The sequence below is a fragment of the Anas platyrhynchos genome, chromosome 9 (genome assembly GCF_047663525.1).
Source record: "Anas platyrhynchos isolate ZD024472 breed Pekin duck chromosome 9, IASCAAS_PekinDuck_T2T, whole genome shotgun sequence".
In the NCBI taxonomy this organism is placed as follows: Eukaryota; Metazoa; Chordata; class Aves; order Anseriformes; family Anatidae; genus Anas; species Anas platyrhynchos.
Window position 1 is genome coordinate 7098902 of NC_092595.1, and position 18260 is coordinate 7117161.

Consider the following 18260-nt stretch of genomic DNA (forward strand, 5'->3'; position numbering starts at 1 on the left):
TTCAGCCAAATCCCCCACTCCGGTTATTCCTATGAGTCAGTAGCTTTCACAGTGCTATTGCTAAAGGAAGGAATTGGTCTTCTGATTTCAAAGATTTGGGGAAACAGGCATGAAATGCAAATTATGAGAGAAAGGATTTCTGCCATAAAGAATTTGCTGTGGAAAGATGTTGGAAATCTTGCAGATACTATTTACAACTTCAGCTTAGTGTCCTGGACCTAAACACAGGACAACAGCATCCCCCAGCTTTGATGGACAGGAGGGTATGGCTGCCTTCTGAGCAAATACAATACAACACTAATTCTGCACCTCCTCTAGGGTCTATGGGTTGGAATTTCCATCTCTAAACCTTCACAAAGTTATTTCAAATCCAAAATGAGTGACACCGAATTTCAAAATCCTTGAAAAAAAAGCACTCATTTTTGAAAGCACTGCTTTCTCAAGATATCAGAGGTGATAAGAAAATCTGGTGCTGCCATTTTGGGAATGAATAATGATTTTAGTGGCTTTATATATACATATGTGTGTGTGTGTATATATATATATATATTTTTAGTGTGGGGGATAGTTCATGTCTGCTCACACGCTCACAGCAGTAATCGCCATCTCCTGCCTTCAAGGTACTGCACGTTTCTAGGACTGAAGTCAGAGCTGAGGAGCCTGTCCTCCTTCAACCATCTCCAAAAAATTTCATTAGAGCTACCAGGGGTTCTGCGTGTGCCTGCAGGAGGGAGCAGACCCCCTGAATTTATGTTCCCTTGTTTCCTTCTTGCATAACCCAGATATTTGCATAGCACGGAGCAGCAGTGCCAAGCGCCGGGCGCCGCCGTTCCTGCCGCACAGGCTCCATATGCTGCCTATCTGTGTCAGTCCCAGGGAGCTCTGCAGTTGCATCAGGACAATTTTTAAGCTGTGTGTATGTAAATCAGAGCCGGCACTCTGCAGCTTTAATTCATGGACTGAACCTGATCCTTGCTCATGCCATACCCAGCGGATAACCTTAACACCATATTCAATACCACCAGATAATTACAACCAGTAGGGAAGCCAAGCGCATGTTTCCAGTTTTTTTTTTTCATCAAAACAAAGACCGAGTTTCTGCCAAGGCTTACACAATTCTCCTTTATTACACTGGGAACTCACAAAAGCCTAATACTGTATTACACTTTTTACATGAACGCTCTCAGCCAGAAGCTCCCTTTCATCTAAATCTCGCTCATCTATCTTGGTATGAATCTCTAATTCTGCATGTGTAGGGGAGAAGCTGTCCCTCTGTTTCCCTGTTGATCTATTGCCAAATCCACTGCTGCCAGCAGCCAGGATGAGAACGACTGAGAGAAATGGAAGACTGGTCCATGGAAACTTGAGAGGTTGCACATGTGGGTTTCACTAGCCAAAGCCTGATATCATTTCCCACTTTCTCGTGGTCACCCCAGATCTTTTATTTTCTCAAAGATACATTGCCCTGTTCCTCTTCCTACATTCGCCCTTCTAAATATTCAGAGAAGCTTCCCCTTTGCAGACATTTCCTTAGAAGAGCTATGTGGATCGGGGTACCCGGAGCAGGACCTAAGCAACAGCAAAGAGAAATCTCAGCTCTGTGCATGGGCACAAGGTGAGCAGGTGAAGCCTCTTCCTCTGAAGGGTGATGCCCAGAACTGGCTTCTAAAATGCCTGAACCCAAACAACAGCAGTAGCCCAGTGGTGGCAAGGAAGCGATATGACCGCAGCCATTATTAGCGATATCACCACAATAACACACTGCTATACAATCTGGTACAAGAAAATTTCATCTACACACACAGTGGTGAAGAAACCATCATGAAGATGGGCTTTAGCACACACACACACACACACACACACACACAGAGCATATGTACACGCAGAGAGATCAATAGATTGCATATGGTGCACGTGGCATAATTCATAAGTTTTCCTGAAGGCTGTCACAAATCTGAGATGTATTGGGTGAGAAGAGTACTAGGGTAGTCTTTTAATTAGTCCACAGCTCAGCTGTGTAGTAAAATTCACTCTCTGACATTGCATCCAAAATTTATAACCTTTTAAATCAAAGGAACATCTCAGACTCTGAGCTTTTGCTAATCGGAGGTGTTAATGATAAAAGCAGGAGCCTGGAAAAGGGACGCGTTACACAACTCTGCGCAATATTAAGAACTGTTTCCCAGGCCACCGTGCCACCCTATAAAAATTAATCTGGGAAATATATAGGGCTCCCAGCTGTCTCTGTCATATCCGTATATCATCTCCTTCGTGCCACCAGAGGTGGCGTAATGGGAAAAGTGCCCTTTGCCCAGCTGTGATGGATCCCTCCAGGGCTGCCTGTACATGCCCAGAATCTGGCTGCTGTCGGTCTTTCAGCTCTGGTGCATTCAAGGAAAGGAAAACATCTTGGTGAACACATAGCTGGACTGCTTCTCCATACATCAAAACGTTGCTGAGGCTGGTTGCGAAGGCAGAGGCAGAGAATCCCATATCAGTGACCGGGCAGGAGCCGTCTTTTGGGCGGTGCACATTGACAGTGAGACATGAGAGCCAACATGAGAGCAGAAGTGTGACCAACCAGCAGGCAGTCATTGCAAAACACTTATAAGGCTTTAACCTGCCTTCATTCCCCAAATCAAATTGTTTCCAGTTATTCTGAAAAGTTAATTTTCACTTTTGTCCAAATACTGGCTCTCTTGCAGTGAACTTCCCTTTCTAGCCACGTGTTCCTTCATAGTGAAACATTTCATTTGGAAAATGTCTGAAGGGGCATTTCAATCACTGAAAATCCTTTTTCTTCAGAAATACTGAAAAATATTGCCTAAACAAGCCACTAAATGCTTCAGTGTCTGCAATTTACTGTTTCCTAAGCCCAACTGTTGGAAGATTCCTAACAAATACGTCAAATAAATGTCAAAATTCCTTTGATTTTAGGGTAGGTCCTTGGGTGAATGTCCACAGAGAAAGGCATGAAGATAAGAGACTGACTTTTGACACTGGGAATGCTCTTTTTTTCTTCTTCTTCTTTTTTTTTTTTTTTTTTTAAATTTTAAATTACAACCGTGTCTATATTGTAAATAATAGATTAGAGCTTCCCCAAAGAAACACACCCTAATAATTTACAGGGCCTAAGTGGCCACCGTGTTTGGTTTCTTCTTTTGCCTTTTAATCAGCCCCAGCTGGAAGGGCTATTCTCTGCTGTGCCAAGGGAGTTGAGACAACTGCACTGCAGATTGCGGCCACTGTGGGCAAATACGGCTTTGTTTGCAAAAAGTAGTGAAACTCCCTTGTTATGTTTGGCAATGGATCTTTTATTTTGTGGTTAAAAGACTTTTCAGAATCACCAACAGAAAGGAAAAGAAAGATGCTTGATGGATACTTTTCCACGTTTCCTGTAACCCTTTCCATTTCCAGAAAACAGGCATAAGAAAATGTTAGGAGATTTCAAGGTGCTGGTTGCACAGGCCACACCAGCCCCTCTTCTGCAGCCTGTATGTGCTGGGAAACACCAACATAATTAAGAATTATGTCTGAGATGCCCACGGATCATCTCCAGCCCCTGCCTTGAAGGTGACAGAGCAGGGGATGGTCACGGGCTTCTGAGTCAGCCCAGACAGATAGCCCAGCCTGCACTGCCTACATCACCACTGCCTGGGGAGGATTTGGGGTCTGCAAGGAGGCACCAGCAGAGGTGGTGGTCCAGGTGCTGGTCTGGGCTGTGTGTAAGAGCCCAGCAGCAGCGGAGAGGCTGGGGGAAGCCCATTAGTTAAGTGCTGAGGCACCTGATGCTGTTATCACTAATGCCTTCAGCACAGGACAGGGCGGCAATCAATTTCATAATAAATCAAGCCCATTTTCTAATATGAACCCATTTATCTGCCAGGCCGACTTGCCAAACGCAATTAGAGGCTGAGGTCAAACTGAAAAAGACGTATCATGCCTTCAGCTTCTGCTGCTAGCTTCGCGTCTCCGAGGCACACGCTGCAGGCACCGGATCGCAGCCCTTTCCCCTCCCTGGAGACTTCTCCTTCAGGAGACTTTCATTTATTGATGATGCAGGCACAGCAGGAATGATATATTTAATACCAGCAACTAATGTGACAGCTTTAAGTCTGAAACCAGCACCTGTCTTTTGTCACCACTGCACAGTATTTGTAGAGACGGGGTAGAAAGGTTATCGGAAAGGTCTCATTTGCAGCAGAACCAGGAAAAACCCTGGTTTATGCCAACCAAGCCTGTGTTATGATGTTATCTGTGCTCGTTTATGCTAGAGCTCTGCTGGAGATACCCAACATAAAGAATTAGCTGCGGCCAACATGGTAAGAGGGAGACTTGAGATTGCTATTTATGGAAGGAGTCCCACATAGACAACTATAAAAATGATTATCTGCTGTTAAGATTACATATGATGATTTTTGCTTTGAAAAATTATGCATGCAAAGGCAGAAAAGTAAGGGGGTACATGGGTAACCTCTCCCTTCCAAAGCAGCTGACCTTCCTCTAGCCTAGATTGCGTTTAGCTGATGTACTGTATTCAGCTGATCAGCATTTCCAAATGCAAATATGATTTGATACAAAGCTGGCTGCAGTCAGTGGAAGGGTTTCCACTGGCATTCCTCAGCAATGAGCCAAGTCCATACTGTTAATGAAATTTCGTAGGTAGTGATAATAAAAAAACACTGAGTGATGTTGCTTTTGTTATAAATCCAGGGATCTTAATATCAAATTCAGCATTACCCTCGCATTCCTGAAACTTAGGTCCAGATGGCTCCCCATACTTAGCTGTGAAGCTGTCTACAAAGAAGAAAAGCAGAGGGAAAGTGTGCACATGGTGAAAGTCTATTATCCACATTTTGAGTGAAAGCACAATTAAAGGAATAGGTTCCACACAGCAACCACAAATTACTTCATCACGGCCTCACAGACTGCTGGTGGTTTGTGCTGATGGCTCGGGAATCAACGGCCAAGAAGACGCAATATTATTAGTCAGAAAATTGAGCCATGAGATTAACATATAATATCTAAATTGGAAGATTTTGGGTCACCATGAAGATTTTTTTTTTTTCCAACACCGCCCTCCTCCCCCTTCCGCTGTCCTCCTGGCTTCCCCATGAGGCTTGTTTGGAAACTCGCTCCTCATGAACGGGCAACGCCGCAATAACAGTGAAATACCTGCTATGAGGCGAGCTGTAATTTCTTTGCCGATATAAACCTATCCGGAGAAAATGATCCCATAGCCACTTATATTAAACTGTCAGGGAGCACATCCCCTGAAAGCTTTTTATTCTGTTGTTAATTTACGGCATTTGACAAAGGGGAGAATTGAAGATCGCTCACGCCGATTGCAGCGCGGCTGACGTGCTCGGGCCGAGCAGCGGGCCAAGTGCCGGCCGCCCCGGCCGTATATTCTGTGTTTTCATTAACAGATATTGTCACTCCAGCACCTCTGCGCTCTGTTTTCATCCAGCTACTGAGCTCTGGAAACCATTAGGTGTCTTTCTCCATTAGGTGTTAAGAAGATGTATACGTACTTGAGCAAGAAGTTTTCTCCGAGTGTGGGAAGTTTCCTCTCTGTTTTCCCCAAATGTGCTCGTTTATCCCCCAGTTTTAGGTGCCTCGGGGTGGATGATACCCCAGGGGTGCCTGTGGTGAAAGGGAAGGGCACAGTCCCAGCAGGGACCACCGAATACTCCCACCCACGGCAGCTCACAGCCTGTGACCCCTCGGGTCCATCGGCTGCCCCTGAGAGATTCATAACAGATAACTGAGGAAGAAATCCTGCTTTCAGCTGGCTTCAATTTACTGTAACCGTAGCTGCAGCTCCACTGGAAATTGGTGTCTGCAATCGATAAAACTCAGAACCCAGAATCGCCACTAAATTTAAGGAGAAAAATCCCCAATCCTCCAGCAGTGAGCCTGTGAGCAGCTGCTGACATCAACTAACGATTGCAGGGGAAAATACCCGCATGTCTTAGGCGTACGGGGCCTGCTTCTGCTTGGCACCGGGCACACCACGCCCTCACTGCTAGAGATCACTGCTGTGTCAGGTGCTTCAATGTCATAGCATCAGGTCGCTGCTAAAGGGAAAGAGCGTCCCTTGATTAATATTAATTTCTGCTCAGGAGGTACTTAGGGAAGCAATTTTTGAGCGTTGTCATCCGTGGTGTGTGCGAGGAAATCCTAAAGCTTCAGCCCCAGCCCCATGCCTGTGGTCAGACACGGACTTGGTGTGGGCTGGTGGAGCTCAGACCCACCTCCTGACCGTGGTCCAGCACTCGGGAAAACACCCAGCTTTAATCTCAGTGCAGTCAAGCGACAGCAAAAGTCAAGCAAGGAAACCCTCCTGCTTCGGGTAGCCTGGGACGGCGACCCTGGCTTGCTGCTTGAGGAACTGTCACCCGTAAGTTAGGGGTTGGCTGCTGGAGATGAAAGCTTCACAAAATTTAGTGGGACAGCGCAGCGGAGCCTTCCCTTGCATTCTTCATTCGGTGTCAGGAGAGGCTGAGCCTGGGCTGGTTTTATTTATAAACCTGCAGTGAGTAATGTGAGTGTCGCCGTCGGCTCCCTGTGCTAACCGTGGCTTTGGCAGGTACTGCTCAGCCTCACCGGAGCCTCTGTCCTGGCACACAGCGGGGCTGCTGTCCCCAAAGACTTTTGGCAAGGCTCTGCCACGGGCTGTGAGGAAGGCAGGAGAAAGCTGGAAATAATATCAGGTGTGCAGAGCAGCTCAGAAGCTAGGAGGTCAATCCCTGGTACAGCCACCTGGCTTTGTTTTCCTTTATCCCTATCTGTCCCCAGGGCTGGACGCTGCTCACAGCTTTGGGCATCTCCCTCAGCTGGTGTGCCCAGGGCTGCCTGGGCTGGACGTGGCCATCAGAGGATGCCGGTCTCCAAGAAGCAGGTGGAGATGGTGGGAAAAACCTGTGAGGCCCTGAAGACAGCAGTAAAAACATCGCTTCAGATGAGCAGTGTGGGGTGCTCACGGTGCCTCACATGCTGACAGCTCCTGGATAACCATTGCCGACAGCCACCAGAGACAGCCCTGGCTGCCTCTGGGCTTCAGGGAGCCCTGAGAGATTTTTGGAGACGTCTCCATGCATGAGTCAAGTTCTGAGTCAGTGCAGCAGCACACCTGGTCCCAGGTGAGATGCCGTATCTTGTAGCAGTACCTCATTATTTCCGGGGTACCTAGTGGAGCTAAAACCAGGGAGAATGTTCCCATCTCTGTAATTTTCCCTGCCTGTTCATTAATTAATAATGGAAATATGTTAATTATTTCCTCGGCAAAAATATTGCCCTCCCCAACATTTGCTGGCTTCCCACCTCCCTGTGACGTTCTTACTCTATCTTACTGCTGTCCTGAAAACACTGCATTTGTCGAAGGCTTTCCAATGCAGGCTAGAAAACATCAAATTTCCTACAGAGACTTCACAGCTTTCAGGCTGAAGACTCGCCCTCTGACCCGGCTCTGAAATAGCACCAAGATGAAGCCCAAGCACCTGCCTGGGAGCAGCTCCTGCAGGTCCCCATCACCTGGCACCTTGGTGCCGAGGGAAGGCAGAGCCTGTCCTACTGCCAGAGAGATCTTAAAATTGAAATTAAAATCCCCGATTTCACAAATAGCTGTGTGTCTGTGTCAGAGGAGAGACAAGGACTGCAGGAGCACCTTGGGGCTGAAATCCAGCCCTCGGCTGAACCCAGGCACAATATCCACGGAACGGCATGGGCAAGCGGAGGGCAGGGTTTGGTGCCAGGGCTGGATATCATTTCATGTGTTATGTCCGCTTGGTTGCCAACTCCGAAATTATAAAAATGTGCTGTATTTTAAAACGGCAGTCATAAGACAGCAGTTTCCATCCGAATGATAATGAAACACACTCCAAGGTTACGCCAGGACTCTGCTGGCGCTATTAGGATCAGTTCAAAGCTACAGGAGAAAAAATATATTGCACTAATAAGTGTTCCTCGGTTTTAAGTTCCCCTTCAGGAGTAATTAAATGTGACTTTTTTTTTTTTTTCCCCTTAGATGGTTGATTTGTGGGATAGCTGTCATGTTTTTGTCAGAGGTTTGAAAAAGAGAACTTGAGGATCTGAGCTATTTGAACTGAATAACAACACCGCCTGGGGAGATTTCTGGAGGAGGGGCTGCTTGGGAAATGGACCCGAGGGTGAGTTTTAATGCACCACGGGGAAGCAACACGTGGGTTATCCACAACCCGTGGCCTGACCCTGCACCCTCCTCCTCATCGGGCACAGCTTGGAGGCTCTTTCAGCTCTCATTTCTGCATCTCCCCTGAGGATGCTCCCAGAAATGGGAGGCACAGCCACCCTGGGGATCAGGAGATTTGAGCTGTGCTCCGGGATGCCCCTGGGGATGCACCCACTGGGAGCTGGAGATGGCAGAGCTCAGGCAGAAGCACTGGGGGCTGCCCTGTGACCCCAGCAGCAGGGCTGAATGTGGCCATAGTGACTTGTCTGGGGACGTGGATTTAGCACAGCTCTAACCCAGCAGCACTCTGCCTCTCGTTGCACCTTGGTGTCCCAGATGCCTCTTAATCTAACAACGTGGAGTCCTACATAAACATTAAGCATCACTAGGGGTGATTTTCTGAAGGTGATAAATTACAAAACAACTGCACAAAATCCATTCTCATTACACCTCGGTGCTCAGCACACCCTGCCCAGCCTCCCTGGCTCCCCTGCAGCCATTCCCCATCGATGAAGGTGAGGTTGTGCTGCTAAGGGAAAACTCGGCATCAGCACCACGCAGTCACCCCCAGCGCGGCGTCAGGAGGCGAACGGCTGCTGCTGCTTCAGGCATCTGTGTGGGAAGGTCTGTGGGAGCTGGGAGGAGAGCTAGGGCTGGACCTGGAGGTCTCCTCTGTGAGGAACAAGGATGGATTCGATGTCTGGGATGCCCCCAGGGGCAGGCAGCAGAGGGAGACTCCAGCCAGAGCTCCCCAATATTTGCAGCTCCCAAGCCAAAGGAATTCGCTTGGGGGCTGGCAGGGAAAAGCTGGATTCCGGCTTTCACACACGTACATCCACACAATTAAGGTCAGGGGCTTATCGGAGCTGGCTTTGTTTTTATTTATTTATTTATTCTCCTAACCGTTTGGCTCCAGGGGCTGGATGGCTGCATCCAAGCCCCGCGAGCTGCTGATGTTGCAATCCTCTCTCTCCGCCGCGAGTGCTTTGTTGATGTTTCCAGGCATGTGTTATTTCAATTTTTATCTCCTGTATCAATCGGTGAAACAGGCCCGAGAAGTGAGACCAGGCCAAGGAGAAACATGCAGGTTTTGTTTGGACCGGGACACGGCATTCCTGAGAGCTGGCTGCGCCTCAGAGGGCTTCGGGTGCTGTTATTTACTGCTCTGCACCTCGCCAGCAGAGCTGGCACCCAGGCTGCTCCCACCGCCGGCTACACTGGGTGGGTTGGGAAGAGGCGATTAACCCCTGGCTTCCCTCACTCTGCTGACTCTCAGGATGGGAAAAAAAAAAAAAAAAGACACTCCTTTTTTGGGTGCAGTTGGGAATGGGTTTGGGTGACGGCCACCCTGTTACTCCCTGCCATCCATGCTGAGGGCTGGAGCTCAGCACCCACTGATGGGACGGGAGCACCCGTGGGTGAAAGCACCCATGCTGGGGACAGATCTGTGTAGATCTGTTTTATTATCCCATAGAAAAGGTACAGCAGTGAGGGGAGACACATAGAGCAGAATAAACACCACTGTGTGCTCGGGAACCAGAGAGGACCCAAGCTTCTGGATGTGAGATTTTCCTCTCTACAAATTAGGATAAGCAATCTTCTGGGAATGAAGGAAAAAGCACCAGTCTACATTTGCTGGAGAGGTCAAAGAAACGGGTTTCCTAACGGGAATGAGACAGCTCAAGGATTTACAGCTGAAAGCTTGAGGACATGCGAACACTGGTGTTTGAGATGAATGTAAAAGGATGTAAATACTGGGTAAAATGCAGGCTAAGGAAAAAAACACAACAACCACCACATAATCAGATCATTACAATTCAAACAAAGCAATTGTCAATTCCCTGGCAATTTACATCTAAATGCACAATATAATCCTCATGCTAAATTATCTGTTTCCAGCATAGTCTTTTTGCAGAGTGTCTGCGAGGGGGAGGCAGGGGAGGCTGAACCTTAACGTGTGCGTGTGCTGGTCAGGGGGAGCCGGGCACCACGGCCAGCTGAGCAGCCTGCCCCTGGGCTTTCCCTCAGGTGGGGACGGGCATGCTTTTGGCAGAGAAACCCAGAAACATTTTCACCCCCAAAGCCAAGCAGAGATGGACAGATCTAAAGAGGCTCCGTATCTAAATGTTCAGGGGGCTGTGGCACCTAGCAGTGAGACATTTTTGGATGCAGACGGGCTCCTCATCAGACGGAAAGGACTTCTATTGCATGCCCCCAACCAGCCTCTCTCCCAGAACTCTGCTTACTGCAACATATTTTCGCTAACAAGATAAGACTTGCTGTAACATCAGCCCTGCCTACACGTCATCCACTGCCTGCTTCCCATCTGTTAGCCTTGCTATTTCCTTAATCCCCCTCTCTCGCACAGCGCCGTGAATAGTTCCCCTCCGTGGCACGGGGAGGGAAATGGGAGAGCCCAACGTGGCTCTGGAAAGGCACGAGGTGCTTTGAGACCAGGAGCCGAAAGGCCCAGCTGGGGCGGCTGGTCGCCGAGAGAAACGCAGCGAGAAAATGGAGGGAGAGCTGAATCTGAAGTGTCTGCTCTTTAATTATAAATGTTCTTCCTCCAAGCAGCTTTTCTGAACAGCTGCTCATCAATTACACGGCGTTACTGAGGTTTTCAGACAGGAGATCAATAAATGGGATTTTTTTCTTGGCTGGAAGAAGCCATTACATAATGGCTGTGTTTTTCCCCCCCGCTAGCTGAGCTGCCACAGGCTGCCAGGCACTCGGGACGGTCGGACTGTCCTTGGCTGGGGGCATAGCACAGGCTGGGGGGCAGTAGTAGTGTTTGGGACCTAGGGAGGGCGGTCAGAGAGGGAGCCCTGACATGCTGGGATGGGCAGGCAGCTAATGCAACAGCAGCCTCCATGCAGTGATACGCCAGATTTGCATTTAAAATGTGCCAGACTGAAATCCAAACAGCCCAGGCAGTGACAAGGAAGGATGGACAGCCTTCCTGGGCTACCTTACTGCTCTGTGTAGGAAGCCTCGTGATGTGAGGGGGAAGAAATACCGTCGGTGTGACAACTGTGACCCTCTGCTGTCTGGTAGGAATGGGTTATTTCAACAAAGGTTGCCATCAGTGCCATTGAGGATATGTTCACAGAACAGGGAGAGCTACTTCTTGTTGTAGGGGAGCCCTTTGCTGTGTGTCCAGTACAAACCAGGTTGTTGCTGGATGTTTTCATCACAAGCTCCTATCTGCATCTTTGCAGCTGACCCGTCTGGCACAGACACAAAACACCAGCATTTCTAAAGACATTTTGGCAAACACGCTAAAAGCCATCTGGCTACCTCTATAAATAGAATAAAGCCACTCTCCTTATGATCTTTGACTTGCAAAAACAAATAAATACATAAATAAATTAATTAATTAATAAATGTGCATTTGAGGTGTGCTGCCATAGCCTCGAGCTGCTGCTTGGCTCAGCTGGGAGCTGCAGCCAGCACGGGTTTGTCAGCTCCGGGTGACACAGCGGGGACATACGGGATGGAGCACCCTCACCCACCCATCCTATGCATCCTGCAAGCAGGGCCAGGCTCGTTAGGTTATGCTGGATAGAAACACCTAAGAGAAAACAAATGTTCCCCTGCCTGAGCACAAAACCGCGCCTATTCTGCTTGGTTGGTGCCTGGCAAGGAGGAAGGTCCTGAGCTCACTCGCACATCCCTCACACGAGCATCACCAGCTAGATCCCAGGCAGGGTGGTCCTCGAAGGTGTTCAGCAAAGCAATGCAAAAACCAGGCAAATACAAAGTATTTTCATGCCCTGAACACTACGGGAGACAGAGTTCAAGCTGCCAGAAAGGCCGAGTGCTCCGGGGAGAAATGAAAAGACATATTTCAAAGCACGGCAATAAAAGCACATTACAGCACCTGAGCCAAAACGTACTCTCAGTTCACCTTCCAGTGTAAGATCCAGAGCAACACTTGGACGATATCCACACGTATAAAGGTTCGGTTTCAGAAAGGTGAACTTTCGAGGCTCTTTCCCAGTACAACAAGCTGAGGCACAAAGGCGTTTTTGTTGCTGCCTTCCCCCAAGCCCCAGGGGTGTTGCTGTGATCGTCCCAGGGACCGCGTGGCCAGCGATTTCATCGTCTGACCAGTGCACAAAGCAAGTGCAATTCAGTCACCTTGGACCTGACAGCTATACTGTCCGTGCAGCTGATTGTCCTAAAAATAAGTGTGGTATCTGCTAGGGAGTGAATGACTCCTGTTTGCCAGCAAGATAATCAACAAAACAGCCCCTTGAAAGAGAACAAGCCAAATGTTAGAAATAGCCCCTCGAGCAAAGGTTTCACAAAGCAAGAGTGCACTGCAAGAATGGCAGAGGCTTCAGTGATAGCATTTCCAAGATTAATTCATGCTGAATAGATTGCACGTTACACCAGGTTGAGAGCAATCCTTTTCTCCGGGCCAAGGTAATGCTTGTTGCCATTATTGTTTCTGGTTCATCCGCAGACCTGTGTTTTAGGAGAGCTCAAGGAAAGCCTTTCTCCTAAAGGGAAAGAGGTAGGTCTGGCCAGGCTGGCAGGGCCTGCAACAGGTACTTGAACGGGGCCAGGAGGGGACCCAGAGAGCACCCCTGGTCCTCCAACACCAGCCTTCGTGGCCCTTCAGCAGCAGCAGACCCCCACCCCTTCAGCTGTGCCGCCTGCACTCGTCATGCACTTCACAGGATCCTTTCTCAGCCTGCTCTGGGCCACCCTATGTTTACTTTTTCCTGAACCGGAGGCAAAATAAACGAGTTAGTGCTGCATGCAAGACACACTCCCCCTCGCCTCCTGGCTTCTCCTGTGAAGACCGCCAGTGCTTCACCTCCTATTTGATGTATATTCAGCAGAAGAGGAGAGGTGCTGTAGTTTCTGTGGGCAGCAGAAATGAAAGGGAATGGCACAGAGGCAGGAGAAAAAAAAAAAAGAAAGATCTTACAGCTCTTTGATTGTGCTGGCTCTTTGTTTGAGGTATACAAAAAAGCGCCCAACCTGCTGAAGGATTTGTCTGCTCGAGATAATAACCTTTTCAGGAGACTTGTCTCACCTTTCAAGCATGAAATTCCTCAGAAGAGATCCCGCCTCTCACGTGGCCTCCCTCCCTCCTAAACAGCGGGGTTAGTTTTGGTCACAGCTCAGATGCTCTTCTGAGCCCTTATGCCCCCAGTTCTGTCCCACGGCAGTGTGGCAGCCCCCCTCGTGGGGTGGTGGTGGGCTGGGGAAGGGACCTCCTGCCCCCGCGTGCATGGGGACATCAAGGGTCCCTCCTTGCTGCAGAGCCCAGATGTCTGTCCGATGGCTGGTCCCTCGCAGGGCAAAAAGAGACAACAAGTAAGCAGGCCAACAAGGATATTTACACCCCAGATACTGCTGGGGTGTAAATCAGCACATCAACCCCAGCCGTACACCCTGCAAGGTCACAGGGCGATGCTGAAAGTAAAATTTGGTGATTTGGCAGGCATCTGCTCAGCTCCCAGGAAAGCTTTGCTCCGATGATTTATGTCAGGCTTGAAAGAGGAGGACCAGACCAAACTAAAGCCAGCCTGCAGCATTTTGGGAAAATATCCTCTTCTCTATGAACTTGTGAGAATTTCCTCATTACATCATATATATATATAGATATAATATATATTTCTTTTTACTGTGACATAATCCTGCAAACTTCTAGTCCTGGGAATAAGTTCAAAACATTTAAATCATTCTCTCTTCCCAAGCATTTGGATGTTAAAGTACTTTACAAGTGTGTCATTGGGTTAGGCCAAGATTTTCCAAAGCCACCATTGATACTCAGCACCTGCCATTCTGGGTGCCTCCCTTCACAGCAGATTTCTGTAACAGGGCTTCATTTCCTGAGGTGCTGGAACACCCAACCTCCATAGATTAAGTCAGAGAAACAAAACCACCCATCACTTTTGAAAGCCTGACCTTTAATCTCACAATACCTTTGTAGATCCTGACTAGCAGCAAGGAGAAGTGTCAGGAGTTAAGGGAGGTATCCAAGGTCACAAGAGGAAGCTGAGACAAGCCAGGCATGGGATAAACTTCAGAATCACCTTAAATGCAAAACCATTCCTCTTCTTGTGTTAGCTCCAGCAGAAAAGAAATGTCTTCTTTGCAGAAAAAAAGGTCATTATTTTTGTGAAGAGGAGTTTTTAACGAGAATAAAGGCACTGTTGGCATCTAAAAATAAATCAACTAGCTTTTGATTGCTCTTTGATTTTACTTTAGCTTTTTTGGGAAAACCACAAAGATCCTGAGACAAAAGCTGCAAACAAATTTGGGATAAAACTGCAATTTGCCAGAAGGGCAAACCCCAGAGTCCTGACTTAGTTCAGCAAATAAAGACAACTTGGCTGATACAAATGGCCCAGCAAATGAAGCATGTGAAGAAAAACTGTAGTGATCGAAAGTGCTCCCTAGACTCATTTATTTATTTTTTTTTTAACATATGACAATGACACAAAGCTTTAGTGATCTGAGAAAACAGAAAGAACATATGACATTTTATCTTTAAAATCACTGATACCATCCTGGAAAGGGGCCGACTGATGGATCAGGTTAATTAACTAGCCATTACTGGTATTTCCAGCACAGTGAGTGCCAGATCAACTGCTGGCTGATGCCACACATGGTGCTAGAAGGATTTCATACAAAGAAGTTTGGAGCAGGGAAAGTGGTTCCCGTTTAAATAAATCCCAATGTAGGACTGTGTTTGAACAGTGATGAGAGGCTTTTATATGCCTTCAGCGCGGTGAAAGAGCTTAAAACATGAACTCTCAGCTCTCTCCTGGCCGTAAGAGATGAATGAAGGTTGTCATTGTTCAAGGCGTCATCGCCATCAGAAGAAATTTTAGACTCTGCCAGGAAGGGGAAGCAGTTTTTCATCTGAGAAGCCTTATCTATTGTGCAGAGCTCTGTTCACGATAAAGATTTTCTTCTAGAGAGAGAGACTAAAGCTCATTCTTGCCCTGCTCGTCCTGTGCCTGCGAGCTGCAGTGGTGCAGGCGTGCTCGGCAGGACACCTGAAGGACTTGTGGCAGCACCCCAGAAGCGGTGGAGCACAGCCAGCGCTGGTGGTCCTACAGCACCCACATACAGCGGGCTGCAAGGTGCTGCAAGGGCAGGGGAAAGCTGGGGAGTCTCCTTTGGCAGGGCTCTGCAATCTCACAGCAGCCCTGGGGAGGCTTCTGGGAGTGACACGTGCAAAGGCTGCGCTAACACAAAACACATGTTGCCTTGGACCTCCAGAATCTAGAAGGAGCAGAGTTATTGTAAAGTTACTTTTGCTTTTCCTTTCCTTGGCTGCAATTTCTATGCCACATCCCCCAGGGAATACAGTATGAAGTGGGAGGCAAAGGCAGGATTTAGCTCATTGCAGTGCAGTGGTTAGGAAAAATAGATTTAGGGACTAGCAACGCCTCTTTGGTTCAGTTTGTCCTTCAGTATTTTGTTTTGCATGCCTGCCTCTAAGGTGACCTGCTGGTACGAGAAGAAACGTGATTTGAACACAGAGTTGTTCTTGGAGGATTTCTGCAGCCCTGACTGCTCAGGGAACTCTTTCCTTGTCCCTTTCTGTCCCTTTCTGTTTTTTTTTTTTGTTTTTTTTTTTGTCACTTAACATCCCACAGGGTGTGATGGTCTTGCTTGGAGCTCTGTACCTGGATGTAAGCGAACATGGTTGTCCATCTCCTCTGGTGAAACAGGGCAAGGAATACCAGTCATCATTAGTGCTCCATCTGAACCAATTAAGCTGTTACAAGATTTGACCACAGGTGCATTGTCAGGAGGTCAAGGCCCCTGATACCTCTGCACATAGAGTTCAGCTGTAGGCTCACACCAAGGCATTTTGTAGCCATTTCTCAAACACAGATTTCACATTCTTCAAAAAATTCAGGGTTAACACTGGCCTTGGGTTAGAAAAGTAGAGGAATGAATGAAAGGAATTGCTGGGCTCTGAATTTCCCATCTGGTTTGGTACAGGATGGTCTGAAAGTTGTTCCAAGGGAGGAGCGCACAGCAGAGAGCATTTCCAAGAACATGCCTTGTCTTCCAGGAATGAATTTTAAATTTTGACCATCTCATATGAAGCTGCCACGAGGCCCCCATAGTGTGCGTGCAAACAAGCAGCTCTCCTCTCATGGGAAAGAAAGAACACAGGTTTTTAAATGCTGCATTTGACTGGAAGATCTGAAATGTGTAATTTTCCTCTAAGCTTAGGCATACATGGCGGCAGCACAGGAGGCAGGCAGAAGCTGAGAAACACTTTGCTGGCAGCAGCCAGAGCAAAAACAAACTAGGGAATCTGAAAACTAACCAAAACACTGCACTTTGCTCAACAAACCAAGCAATTACTCATACAATGGGAAGACATTTGGTAGTGGATGAGCAAATAGTTTCGCATCGCTAATGAGCCTGAGAACTACAAAGGAAAAGCTCAAAGGAGCCTTTTTCTGTGTGTTATGATTTGTTTGGCACTTGCCAAGTGACCGCTCTTGCCACAGAGGCCCGAGAGGAGCATGGAAGCCACCAGGACCCTTTCCTTGTCTCAAGGACCAAGCAGCATTTTCATGCTTCTCATCCCAAATCTCCCCAAAAGGCCAGCGAGCCAGCAAAATCAAAGGAAAAGCGAGGTGTCAGAAGCGTGGGGTGGCTTGTCTCAGCCCTGAGCGGGGCATCAGCCCAGGGGAATTGGGGCATGTGAGCAGAGGGATAGCTCCTCTTCCGACCTCACCTCGAGCATCCCGAGCAGTGGCTGGGCACGACAAGACAGCCTCGGGGCCAGCCCTGAGCCCAGCTGCGTGGCCACACGGCTGCATCAGCCCCCGGGAGATGTGGTGGGTCGGCCGTGCTGCTTTCACAGAGGAGACTAAAGGTAATTGAGCCAAATCTGTTTCTGATTAAAGAGATTATATCTTGCTGGGTGTTTTTTTGAAATTGCACCTAAATGGCTTTTACGTAGCTTGTTATTTTGCAATAAGATTAACACCAAGGTGGATTGAATTACCTGTTAATTCAACACGTAATTTGCTGGTACCTCCACAGCCGTCAGAGACATATTTAAAGGCGTCTTGACAAGGGATCCATGGAAGGCACAATGAGGACATCATTACTTAAGGAGATACATCCCCAAAGAGACGCATGACATTAACCCCATCTGTAGATGAGTAATCAGAGCTAAATTGGGACTGTTCCCTTTCAATCTGAAAGAAATGGCGACCTATAAATTCCACATACAAAAATACGGGTAATTTACCACATGATTAAACCGTAGTGATTTTTATACAACACTTTTGCTGCAATATTTTATCTCGGGATCCTAAAAAAAGATTTACTGCTCTGAATGCAGCACTCCTGCTTGGAATAATCAATACTGATTTTAATACACATTTTAAAAAGATTTATTTCCTTGTTGTGGAAAAGATTTAAATTGCAGGGTGCCAGCAACTGATGAATTATGATTTAGGGCCAAATATGTTTCACTTGGAAGAATGGCAATTTTAAATTCAGTGAAGTTTCTCTGATGAGTAGAACAAGGAAGTTTTGGCCCATGTTTTTCTTGAAAACCCACCAAAGAAATAATTATCATGTCACACTGACAGCCATGTGTATTTATGGCTGGAAATCAGCGCACCCTGGAGACATGTGACAAACACGCACTTTGGTGCAGCTCTTCTCCAAAACGCTTTGAGCAAGGGGGGAAGAAGCCCCCAGGACCATGGCCATGGGATCATGACAGGTAAGCATGCAGCTCCATAGCCTGAGTGTGTTTGCTTTACGTACCTCAAGAATATTTTTGAAGATTTTGATTTTAAACACTTTGTCACAGGGAGCACGGTGACACTTTCCTCAACGCTGCACAAAGACACCCAAACAAAATCCGGGGGACACCAGCCTCTCCTCCCTTCAGTGCCCCGATCTCACCCAATTAATGCTCTATCTCCACAGAATGATAGTTGGATAAAAACCTCGTATTTAATCTTGTCCATCCCCAAGCAGTTCGTGATTGCTCCCAGGAGTCTATTCATGAGCGCTTTGTTCAGCGGAGTTT

General features: G+C 47.7%; 1 long non-coding RNA gene across 1 annotated transcript; it reads left to right on the forward strand.

Moving 5' to 3' along the window:
• Nucleotides 1–5971: 5971 nt before the first annotated feature.
• Nucleotides 5972–13092, forward strand: LOC140003222 (uncharacterized). Its single transcript, XR_011811479.1, has 3 exons — nt 5972–6403; nt 6802–7145; nt 8030–13092. It is a non-coding gene; the product is annotated as an uncharacterized lncRNA (long non-coding RNA).
• Nucleotides 13093–18260: the final 5168 nt, after the last annotated feature.